Source organism: Amblyomma americanum, chromosome 7, assembly GCF_052857255.1.
Source record: "Amblyomma americanum isolate KBUSLIRL-KWMA chromosome 7, ASM5285725v1, whole genome shotgun sequence".
Lineage (NCBI taxonomy): Eukaryota > Metazoa > Arthropoda > Arachnida > Ixodida > Ixodidae > Amblyomma > Amblyomma americanum.
The window spans coordinates 77,896,629-77,908,798 of record NC_135503.1 but is presented as its reverse complement, the minus strand read 5'-3'; the positions used below and the strand labels follow the sequence as shown (position 1 = coordinate 77,908,798).

Sequence of the window (12,170 nt, the reverse complement as noted above, 5' to 3'; positions counted from 1 at the left end):
CTGCGACACGGGGCCCTTAAACAGTTTTGCGAAAATGCACAAAGCGAGAAGTGCATTAGACTGAAGCTTCTGTTATTGTGAGATTTCCAGAATTGACGAAATTGTACTTGTTATGTATTATGTTTTCATCATGCCCTTCGATCAACTCTCATTTATATTAATTCGTGCATTAAACTCCATTTCCGTGCTGTCTAGCACAGCTGCCAACTATCGCAACTTTCTCCAAAGGTGCGCCGCAGCGCAACGCAACGCGGTCACGTGATGCCGCAATGAAATGCTAGCGCGAGGGCGAGAAAGACCGGTTGAGAGTTCTTCGCAGGAGCCGTACCTGTACTGAGCCGTAGTATTCGGGTTCAAACCCAACTGAGGTGGCTGCGTTTCGATGCAGGCTGAAGGCAAAAAGCGCCCGTATACTGTGCGATGTCAGTGCACATTAAAGATGCCCAGGTGGTGGAAGTTATTCCGGAGCCCTTCACTACGGTACTTCTTTCTTCCTGTCTTCTTTCACTCAACCCTTCATTATCCATTCCCTTAAGGCGCGGTTGGGGTGTCCACCAATATATGTGAGACAGTTACTGAGTCATTTCCTTTCCTGAAAAACCAATCCTTTCATTTCGCTCTGATGTTTGTGGTGAGCCTTACCGTGCGCATTACGAGCTTTTGTTCATTAAAAAAAATGATGACTTCCACCTAAAATGCGGCTAAATTTCATTCCGGACCGGTTCGGAGAGTTTATTAATTCCTTTTCGGGTTCAGAGCGGTATTTGGACCCGTTGGTTGTGGCTCACACGACCTGGAGATATTTTTGGCCGGTACTAGCTTCAGCTACTCGTACAATCTTTTCAGTCTTGTGGCAATCTCCGGCGAACTGTAGTGTTGTTCTGAACTTGACTAATCCCACCACCGCAATAGAAGGTCTGTAGGCTCTGCGCTCCTCAGAACATCACTCAGGATTCTGGGCCAATACTGCAGAGGTGCATCACCTCCGGATGGCCGCGCGCTGCTGTAAGTTGAAACGAACGCTCCAAGCCATCAACACAACCACAGGCGCGGTCGGTTAGGTTGGCTGCGCCGTCAGTCAGGCACTAGTTGCTGAAACCAACTGTTATCGGCGTAGTAATAGTGGCCTCTTACATGTGCTTCCGTAAAAAAACACACCGCCCTTTTTTAGTCCGGAATCACAATTACTGCAGGCACAGCTCTCCATGTAATTGCACGTGGTTGACTGGGAGTATTTATAGGCGTTGTGAGACATAAACCACGTCACAACATGGCAACTGCCGTCGTACCTACTGACGCCTGGTCGTCTATCACGTTTGTAGCTCTGTTCCCAAATGGAATTCTGCCAGGCGTGTATTGCTCACGAGTACATTGAAAACATGTCACATATGTCTCACTTCCGCCAACGCTGACAAAGGTATCTCGTGTTGTGCACGGCTGCCCACTCGTGTCAGTTGTTCCCGTTGGTCGCATCGGTGCTAGGCACTAAGTAAATCATTCCACAGTAAAAAAAAAATCGCTGCTGCGTCTACTTGAGAGGTTATTCGGAGCTGCGTAAACACCGCAATTCTCGGCGGCCTACAGTGAGCAGATAGTTGTGAAACTAAGCGTTTTCCGCTCGAGGTAAGCTAAGGTATAGTCCCCTTATTTCATTTTCAGCTCCGAGTTACTTCTTTGTTCGGCTTTGATCCGGAGTGCTGTGTGTGCAGATTTATTTTTCGGCCAGGGTATGTATTACATTCACGTGAAATGATTTGGTGCTTCCCGAAGTCATGACTGGTCATGAACAGTAAAACTGCTTGCTTTTATTCCCTCTAATCAGCACAATTTGTTTATTTACTAACAAGGCGCCATGGGTGAGCGGGGCACGGAACGTTAGCTGCATGGTGTCCTGTTGGTGCCCGACATCCCTAAGGATTTTGCACCGGCAGCTGCGAAAGGATTCTCTTCGTTGTAAATACCGTCAAAGCAGTATGTGGCACTGAAAAACGCGTTCAAATCCAGGTCTGCTTGAGCCATGACAGCCATGTGAACGGATCGGGGATGAGAGGTGTCTAAAACGTTCAGTAGAGTTGAACCTCGTTATAACAAAGTTGAAGGGGCCCGGTGGTTTACTTCGTTATAGCCGTAGCTTTATTATAGACCTCGTTCGCCAAACTTCTAAGGGGAATCGTCATTCCTCCGTTATATTCATTATTTCGTTACAAACCATTTCGTTATAAAAATGTTCTAATGTGTATGGTTTCATGGGGGTGGGGGGGGGGGGCTACGTTGTCAGAAGCGCTGCAATATTTTCGTGAGAAGAAGGCGGGGGAGCGAAGTCATAATGACCGTCATTTTTACTACGTAGCCCACGCAGCGAGAGAACTTAGTTTTAATGTTAGGGAGCATTTTTACTCTCATTCATAATACTTTTCTTGTGTACTGTGTTAACTTGATAAATAGGCTGTTAAACAGGACGGTCTAAAAGAACAAAGAACAAATCGAATCAAAAAAGGAAAAAATAGCATAACTGAAATAAAAGGCTCTCTTCGAAGATGCAGTTCTGCTGCAAATTTTACCCTATCTTTATATATTCAGAATCCTTCTTACATTCATTCTTTTGTGCCCAGAGTCGCGAGTACGAAACATACGGTTTGCACGTCGTGCATTCATTATTACTGCACGCAAAATTTTCTGTGAAAATGTTCTCAGCAGCCAGCGTTACCCGGTCAATATGCTTGGCGTTACTATGGGCAAGCTGCGCGATGAAAATGGACGCGAGATTTCCCCATGTGCAACATTCACCCATATCCCAGCAGCTCCTCGTTTCCCATTCTCTGATCACTCTTGCGAGAAAGGTCAGAAGTTTGTTGTACGAAACGTTGCTTACTCTCCCTGGAACATCGAGTTGGTTCGAGGCCTTCGGTTTGCCTTTCTCACAACCAGGACTAGCCGTACAAAATGGACCAAATTTTATTTCGTGTTAAGCCGAGGCGCGCCGATTTATTAAATTTTAGCGGTACAAACAAAAATTGATATTGCCTCTGGAATGTTAGTAGATTACCTACCGCAATGTGAAGATAAAGACTTAATAGTTTCCTTATAGATGCATCCATCTTCCTGGAGCCCCATAAATGCGAGACATTTAAATGGATCCAGAAAAGCGGTCTCAATAAAGGTGCGATATGTCTGGGATGTTAAAAGACGCCGCTTCATAATTATCCTCCAGCAAGAATTATCATAATGAGGTTTGTCGAAGCTGAGTTATATGGAGACAAAATTTGAACTTCCGCATCTTCGCGCCTTTCCCTCTCCTCTCGCACGACAAAACAGCGGCGCTCCTCCGTAGGCCCAATCTACTCGGCCCCTCCCCTACCTCCGCCGGAAGCGGCGCGCGCGGAGTGGCCGCGGTAGCGCGTGACGTCTGAAAGAATTTGGCGTTGTGAACCAAGGATAACCCCCGGCTGCTGACGTCATTTGCAATACGTGTCCAGGTTTTCGGCACCGCGCGTCGCCGCGAGGTGCAAAAGCGGGAAGCTGTGTGAGAACCCTCTTATGCTACCTATGGTATCAAGACTGCCAGAACCGAGACCCTCATTAAGCTATTTAGCAAACAAGGGACGTGAAATGAGGGCTCGTTTGACGTGCATATGAAGGAAAGCAACCGCCACCGAAACCAAAGTGCATTGGGGAATGTATAATGTTTTTTTTTTTGCTTTGTGGTGTTCTCAACGGGAGTGTAATACTGTGACTAATCTCTTGCTGAGAGAAAATTATTTATTTATTTATTTATTTATTTATTTATTTATTTATTTATTTATTCAAATACCCTAAAGGCCCCAGCGGCTATTACATAGGGGGAACAACAGCAAAAACGAAGCAACAAATATTTGCAATAAGTACAAAATTCTTTGGCCGGGAACACCATGTTGAAAAGCATCAAACACTCAAAATATAAAGGCACATGGCAGCAAACATTCAAGTTTTCTTGGAAAGCAGTGCTTCAGCAGAAATGCAGAAAGAAAGGAATGCAAGGATGAAGGTTACAGCTCGAAGTGGCGTTTTAGGGCGGTTACAAACGCTTCGTAATCATTGGCAGCTGCAATGGTGCCAGGGAGTAGATTCCATTGACAGATGGCGAGGAGGAGAAGAGAATGAAAGAAGAGATTAGTTCTCGGAAATAATGGTTCGACTTTGAGTTGGTGATCAATGCGTGGGAATATCCGATCAGCTGGCTTGATATGGTACAAAGCAAAGGATGAATGACTGGGATATAAATTGTAGAAAAATGACAGCATGCAAAGCATTCTCCGTTTTTTGAGAAGAGGTAAATTCAGAGCTTTTTTATTTCAGTTACACTCGCTGGTGGTGAGTAGTTCTTAGATATGAACCGGGCAGCTTTATTTTGCAGAGCCTCCAATTTTGTTGCCAGGTTCCAGATCAAAGAGGGGTAATGCAATTTCGAGCGTACGAATGTAGGGTATGCTAATATATTTGTGTCTGGATTAGCTGAACGTAGGTTACATCTGAGGAACCCGAGTGCTTTGGAAACTTTGTTAATAACCGTATCGATGTGACTGTTCCATGAGAGGTCTGCTGCTAAATGCAACCCTAGATATTTTATGATGGGTGTCGATTCTACGCGCACACTGTTCAAAGTGGAATGGCAAGGTTCGGCGTTAGATAATGTGTTAAATCTAACAACTTTTGTTTTTGAGGTGTTAATTTCCATTTGCCATTGTGTGCACCAATCATTAATCTTGTTAAGGTCTGATTGTAGACGAGTAGAGTCGGAAGGATCATTAATCTGTCTATATCACGCAATCATCTGCAAATATCTGACCGTGGAATTTAGGTTATTACTTATGCCATTAATATCAACTAAAAACAAAATAGGCCCGAGTACGGACCCTTGCGGTACTCCAGATTTAACAGGGGAGATGGATGATGAATGCCCATTAACAAAGACTGTTTGACACCGACCGGCCAAAAAACTCCTGATCCAAGAAATAACCTTAGAATTTAAGTTCAGATTCTCAAGTTTTTTTATTAAACGAATGTGTCGGACTTTATCAAATGCTTTGGCGAAATCTACAAATCCGGCGTCTATTTTAGAGTGAGCATTAACAGCGTGGTGAAGGTCAGTGATCAGTTCAAACAGTTGTGTTTCGCAAGATCGACCGTGCAAGAAGCCGTGCTGATTGGCAAAAAGGAAGTTATGCTTCATCAGATGACCCATAATGACAGATGAGAGTATGTGCTCGAGCAATTTTCCGCTGATGTTGGTTAACGAAATGGGTCTGTAATTTAATGGTTTAGAAGCATCGCCAGATTTAAAAACGGGAATGACACGCGCAATTTTCCAGTCGTTTGAAACACAGCCAGTATCAATGGATTGCTGAAAAATAGCAGCGAAGATGGGGCATACTGCAGGTTTTGCTATTTTGAGTAATTTAGGACATATCCCATCGAGGCCGGGGGCGGAGTTAGCGGGTAGACGGTCTATGGAAAAGGATACACCCTCTGGCGTGACAGTTATGTCGGGCATAGTTGAATGCAACTTTGGAAATCGCAGGTCAGTAGGCAAAGGGCTCACATCCGTGAACACAGCAAAAAAAGTGGTTAAATTCCTCTGCTACCTCAGGGGAGGTAAGGAGCTTACCTTCTTTAGCTATTGACACTGAGGAGCTGGAGCTGTAATTTGGATTAACAACTCGCCAAATTTTTTTAGGATTGTTCTTTAACAGATGTGAAAGGTCATTGTTATAAAACTTGTCCTTTGGGTCTTCAATTTCAGTTTTGCACAGTTGCGCATGTGTGCGGTATTGATTCCAATCGTGTTCAGATCCTGACACTTTATATTTTGCGTACAACCTTTTCTTTTTGTTTTATACACCTTTTGACGCTCCTTGTGAACCATGTGCTTTCTGTAGATGTGGTGATGGTGACTTTGGGCACGTACTTATCTTTTAGCAAAGTTAGTTTGTCGCGAATAAGAGACCAGTTTTCATTGGCACCCCGGGAACTGAAAGAATGAAAAACATCGGCAGAAAATAATCTACGCACGCTCCTTGCGCCACGTGTTACGTATATAAGTCGCGACGATTTCTTGTCCCGCTCAGTGATCAAGGAAACCGTACGAGGTTCCGAAACGTCTTTGAATTTCATGACATGGTCGGTGACCGCATTCCTTTTTCTTTAAGAAAATAATGATATTTCATTGAGCAGCATATCAACATTTGCCCTGGCATAATCAAATATAACTTTCTTTGCTTTTCCTGGTTTATTCCTGGCTACTGTGAAATCGCACTGCAAAATCCTATGGTCACTGGCACCATCGAGCACGTTTACAGATGGCTTGTCCGGTTGTGTTGTCAGCGCAAGATCTAAGAGTTAATCGCCACGCGGAGGTGTGGAAACTATTTGATGCAGATCGAAAAGTGATAGTTCATCCAGAAAACTCTGGCATTCACGCTTTCTTATGCCGTGAAGGGGGCTGCATGTCTGCCAATCAATATGCGGATAATTGAAGTCACCGGCCGGGAATATTGGCGAGCGTGTAAATTTGTTCTGCACGTAAGTAAGAGATGCATTCAGTTTTTGAGAAAATTCCTCGTGCAAATCAGGCGGGCGATAGTAGACCCCAACGGCACAAGTTACGGACGGTGATAGACGCAACGCAACCCATAGAATTTCCAAACACGATCCTGTATCAACAACATAGGCTTGCAGGCTTTTCCTTACGGCGATCAACACCCCACCACCGCGCGAGGTAATGCGATATTTTCTAAATAATGAAAAATGGCTGGACAAGGATAGTTCAGAATCGGCAATATCGGGAGATAACCAGGTCTCTCTGCCCAACACAAGGTCGGCTGATCATGCTTCGACATACACACATTATCTTGTTTTGGAAAGAGGCTGCGGAAGTTTGACACTAAAACTGACAATGTTGAATTTATGGGTTTATTTTGTAGTCAGTGGTCCTGAGTGGTCACGTCGCGTTCAGGAGGAGTAGACATTTCACTAATTCCGCTTTTGGGAATAGCAGCCACTCTAGAGTCGCGCTTGGGGAGAGCAATCACTTCTTTAGTGGCAGAGTTAAATGAATACAGTATTATTGAGAAGGAGCTTATCAAATAAAAGCTTATACTTTTCACCAGGATTTCGACTGTTTCGGGCGAAGTCTCTGAGCTGTTTCCTAATAAACTACATCCTGGGCGAAAAATCCTCTCTATCTAAACGGAAGCGCAGTCGAGATCTTTTATTTTGGATGCATTTTTCAGAATGTTGGTCTTGTCTTTGAAATTTAAGAACTTCACTATTATTGGGTGGATATTGTCCTGCCTTCGCTCTCCTATTCTGTGGGCGCGTTCGATTTCGCCAGCTGAAATTTCCAAGTTTTTGTACACAAACTTAGTCACAACTTCTTCAGTATCTTTCCATGTTTCCGCTGTCTCGTCTGTAATACCTTTGAAGACCAGGTTATTTCTACACATTCTGTTATTGAGGTCGTCAACAACTATGGTAGAATGACGCGTTTGTGTTGTTTCTATGCTTGGAAGCCTGTCTTGGGATTATTTGATCATCGAGCCCAAGTTGTTGACTTCCTTAGAGACGTCGCTAACTACATCCGAGTTTTCTTCTAGTTTAGATAGGCGCCGTTTGATCTCTGTGATGCTCAACTGCACGTCTTTGACCTTTCCAAGAATTTCTTTTTGAAACTTTTCACTGGATAATGTCATTTCTTTTACAGCAGCGAGAATTTGATCACATTTGTCAGGGCCGGGATTTGTTTCAATGTCACCAGCACAGATCAGCAGGAGCCGAATACAAGAAATGGCTAAGGTCAGACGGTCACGTACGCATAATTTTGCAGTAGCCGACCCCGAGCAAAACCATACTCGTGAAAATGATGTTTCCCGGCCCAATGGCCCAAAACAACCAATTCGAACACGGTATGTGCAAAGATCGACACCCTTCACCACAGGATTGACAGCTCAGAACAATACAGTTGGGATTTGCAGCCAAAAGAAAGGAAGTAGTCTGCCGAGCCTATGTATTTGCGTCACACTCACCTACAGCTGTGAAGAGCAGAAGTGGTTAGATGCAAGAATTCGGCCGCAAATCCCACTCGGCAGCTGATCGTCTGTCTTTTTATAGCAGATCCAGGAGGGGCGCTGCCACGGGCAGTGATGGCGATTGCGCTGTAGGCTGTTTATGATGGGTGGCGAACCGATGATCTGGCAGTGATTCAGGGAACGCGTGGCGGCAGGTAGCTACCAGGAACGGTCGATAGTCAGCAGATCCGTGCAGGTTTCGCGTTCGCCGCAGTCGTTCCGTCACTACAGGCGTGAAGAACAGAAGTGGTTAGATGCAAGAATTAAGCCGCAAATCGGCCGAAAAATAAGGCAAAAGAAAAAACAACCACGCCACCGATGGGATCCGAACCCACGAACTTCGAATCACATCCGGTGCTCTAGCAGCTGAGCTACGGCAACGGCTGTCCTATCTTCTGCTTTCGGAGTATTTGTTTTTTCGGTTCGGTTAGACCCGGGTCTGTCCGTTTGTCCATTCGTCTGTCTTTCTTTTTCTTTCTTCCTTCCTTCCTTCCTTTCTTGCTTTCTTTCTTTCTTTCTGTCTAAAACGCAGCTTTTAAAGGGCGCGCGCGGCAAAGGAATAGCGTAAAGCACCAGTGCTAACTATGGGGGGGGGAAGAGGAAGGAAAAGGACGACATAGAAGAAAAGAGAACCGATGACAACTTGAACAGGCGGTCACCGAACGTGGAGGCAGGTGTTCGGAAGAAGCGAATGACAAAAAATAAAAAGGGAAAAGGATAAAGAAGGTAGAGAGAGGGTAGAAGGAGGATTTGAAGTCTCTCAACAGGCTGCCATGATATCGGAAAATTCCTTTAACCACCCCCCCCCCCCCTCAGGACTTCCTTATAAATATGATTCCAATTCATGTACTTTAATTTTAATATTTGTTATGTTTTCGCTTTTACTTTTTTTACGGGGAAATATTTTCAACTGCGGCCGGAATCGTATGAGTGACTTCACAACAATACATGTTCGCATGCGTTCGACCATATAGGCACTCATCTCCAGGAAATATGCCACAGGTCATCACGATCTGGATATGGCGAAATCCGCTCGATGAATTTGCGAGGAAGGAATAGTTCTCGGACGCGCAAGTTAATTTTCCAGACCAGAAGATGCCGATATAAAACTATCCTAGCATGCAACTGTAATTTTATCGGCTATAATTTACTAAGACAGTTCAAGCACGATTCCCGCACTATATTTTGATCAAGTAAAATTACTCGCTTACTTGCTAAAATATCATCCACCTGCAACATCCTACCTTAAGTATACTTCGGGAACGTTATGCTGCGCAAGGTTTGTTTTGTTCGTACTAAAACGATGTCAGCACATGACGGAGAGAAAAAAAACGGACAACAAAAAGCATTCGCCTTACTGTGTTTCGCGCGCCATCGCCACACTGATCACATCTACTTTTTCATGTTCACCTCTTACATTAGAAAATATATATTTATACGCCACTCTGTGTTCAGGCTGAAAGTATGCTGCTACAGAGATAACGGCCTTGAGTCAGTTGTATGTTCAAGCTGTAGGGCTCGCTCGCGGGCCGCCCACTCAAATCCCGCGCCTCTCCTCTCGACCACCCTCCTCTCCCGAGTGGGGCAGGGGTAACCGGGCTAGGCGTTGGGGGGCTATTTAAGTGAGGCCTGACCGCCGAGGTGGCCTCTTCTTCCCTGCAAGCCACAACGACACCTGGTTCCCCGCCCTGACAACCCCTGACCATGTGAGAATAAACCTATTTATCCTTACTACCTGGCACGAGTGTCCCTGTTTGGGTGTCCTCGCGCAGAGGAACCGCCCACGAACAATGGCGCCAAATGTGAGGCCTTAACACCCCTGTGGACAATTTGTCTGCCGATATTGGAGCATGCGGCCAGTCTCATGGCAGGCGCTGTTTGTTTGGGACAACGCTGGACCGCTATGGTTAGTGCGTAAGTCAGCCGCAATGGTCGCGGGGTAGTGTACTTCTAGTACCATGTTTTACAGTGTTTTTAATTTTGTTAGGTGTTTTGTATTGTTTCTATAGTTTTCGGGCGTTTGATGTTGTACATTTCGCGTGTTTGTAGATAGACTTTTTTTCGTATGTGAATGCCCTTTAGTTTTCGCCGTGAGTCGTTAGTCTGTGCGACCGGACAGCTGACGCGGGCTTGAAACAGTCGCGTGTAGGGTAGACTCTCGCCTTTTCCCCTCAGTTTGAGCAGTTATGCCTCCGAAGAAGGATAAATCAGATAAAGCCGCGGCTTTGGATGCCGGGGACACCCGGGAATGAGGTAAGGAATGCGGCAGAGCACGCGCAAATTCACGACGCGGCGGCCGTAGTGGGGCAAGTAACTGAAATGTTTGCCGCACTAGTCCGTCAGCTCGGTTCGGTGGCTGGCGCCAACCAAGCCGCAGCATCAGCGACCGTATCATGTCCGCGGGTAAATATGGTCTGTTTTATCTGGCCAAAGATGATCACCCGTGTTATCATTTTGTTGCCGTGCGCTGCGTATCTGATGTACGCGGTTAGTGTGCATGTGTTAGAGTGCACCCTGGCCAATGGCATGCCTCGGTTGCAGTCAGGCTTCCTTTGTAAGGCGAAGCCTCTGGATCGTTTCTCTCCGTTATGCTTGTGTTGCTGTCCGAATCAATACTTGACTTCACGGCGTCTCTGGTCAACATGGCGACGAGGATGGGATCGTTCGGGCCGAGGCAATGACCGAGCCTGCAGAAACGACGACGACGCTACGACAAGCGACGACATCAGTGATGACCGCCACCCTGGGATCTCTGGCCGAGTTCTGCCCAGAGTCTGGCAACATCGATGCCTACATGGAAAGGTTCGACCTGTATGCAGCCGCCAACGGAATAGACGCAAGTGAGAAGTTGCAAGTCTTCTCAACAATCCTGGGTGAAAAGGCTTACGTGACTCTGCGCAGCCTGCTGCTGCCGAAGAAACCCACGGAAGTCAAGTACGAAGAAGCTACAGAAGCTCTCCGAAAACACTATGCTCCAAAACGGTCCGTGGTTACCGAGCGTTATCACTTCTACCAGCGAAAGCAAGAGCCGAAGGAGAGCCCGCAACAGTAGTTCATCGTCGAGCTGAAAAGACTGGCTGCGACGAGTTCGTTTGGAAGTTCTTTTGGAATAAGCGCTCCGGGATCGACTGATTGCTGGAATCAGAACGGATTCGATCCGATGCCGCCTTCTTGTCCCGTCGGACGACGAAGTCACTCGGGAGCGAGTGACAAAATCGCCACTGCCTTGGAAACTGCCGTGACAGACACGCGAGACTGGAGGGGTCAAACGCCCGTCCTACCGACTTTTACTTGCATCGGGAACACAACACGCCAGGCAAGCGACACGCAACGAAGGACAAGACTGCTGGCAACGAGCAAGGGCCCCCCAAAATAGGCCAAGGAAGCAACGTGGGAAAAGTAGTGTTCGCACCTGTCATAGATGTGGCGGACTGCACGCGCCAGTGAGTGGTCCTTTTCTCAAAAGTGCGTGCTTCAAATGCTCAAAGCCAGGTCATGGAGCGAAAATGTGCAAAACAAACGTCGTGCACAAAGCTGAGGAGACCGTGTCTGCAACCAATTTGCTTGCAGTTTGTACTACGAACAAGGCAGGTAGCTCGCCGCCTATTGCGCTTAAAGTAAAAGACAACGGCAAGCTGATTCCAATGAAATTGGACACAGGAGCCGCTGTGACCATAATGTCTGAAAGAGACTTTGATGAAAATTCTCCAGACTACCCACGTTCCAAAGGCAATGGATGCCTGCAGGAGTGTATGACGGCACTGCACTCAAAGTGAAAGGCGAGGCGAACGCCACTGTCTCTTATCAATCAGAACCAAAGCTACCGTCTGCCTATGATAGTTGCAAAGCAAGAAAATGAAGCTTGCATGCCGACGCTTCGAGGTCGCGATTGAATAACAGCACTTAAAGTTCACCTGCACAATGCTGCGCAGCAGTTGCAGTATGACGTGGATAATGCAAAGGGTGGCAAGCAGATAGCAGCAGCGGAAGAAGAGAAGAGATTAAAACAGCTTTACGGCGATGTGTTTGAGCCAGGCTACGGTTCTATCCAAGGATTCACTGGTAGCA

The 12,170-nt window shown here is 46.2% G+C and overlaps 2 protein-coding genes and 1 pseudogene across 2 annotated transcripts in view; 2 read left to right on the top strand and 1 right to left on the bottom strand.

The window, feature by feature from the left end:
• Nucleotides 1-12,170, bottom strand: part of LOC144099346 (uncharacterized) — a 156,622-nt gene that overhangs the window by 66,669 nt on the left and 77,783 nt on the right. The gene's annotated exons all lie outside the window — the stretch shown is intronic.
• LOC144097251 (juvenile hormone acid O-methyltransferase-like) overlaps nt 1,511-12,170 on the top strand; it is a 32,424-nt gene continuing 21,764 nt past the window's right edge. Inside the window, exon 1 of the mRNA XM_077629993.1 lies at nt 1,511-1,623. The gene's annotated coding sequence lies outside the window, so the exon portion shown is untranslated. The remainder of the gene's footprint in view (nt 1,624-12,170) is intronic.
• LOC144096821 (uncharacterized) lies at nt 10,834-11,478 on the top strand (annotated as a pseudogene).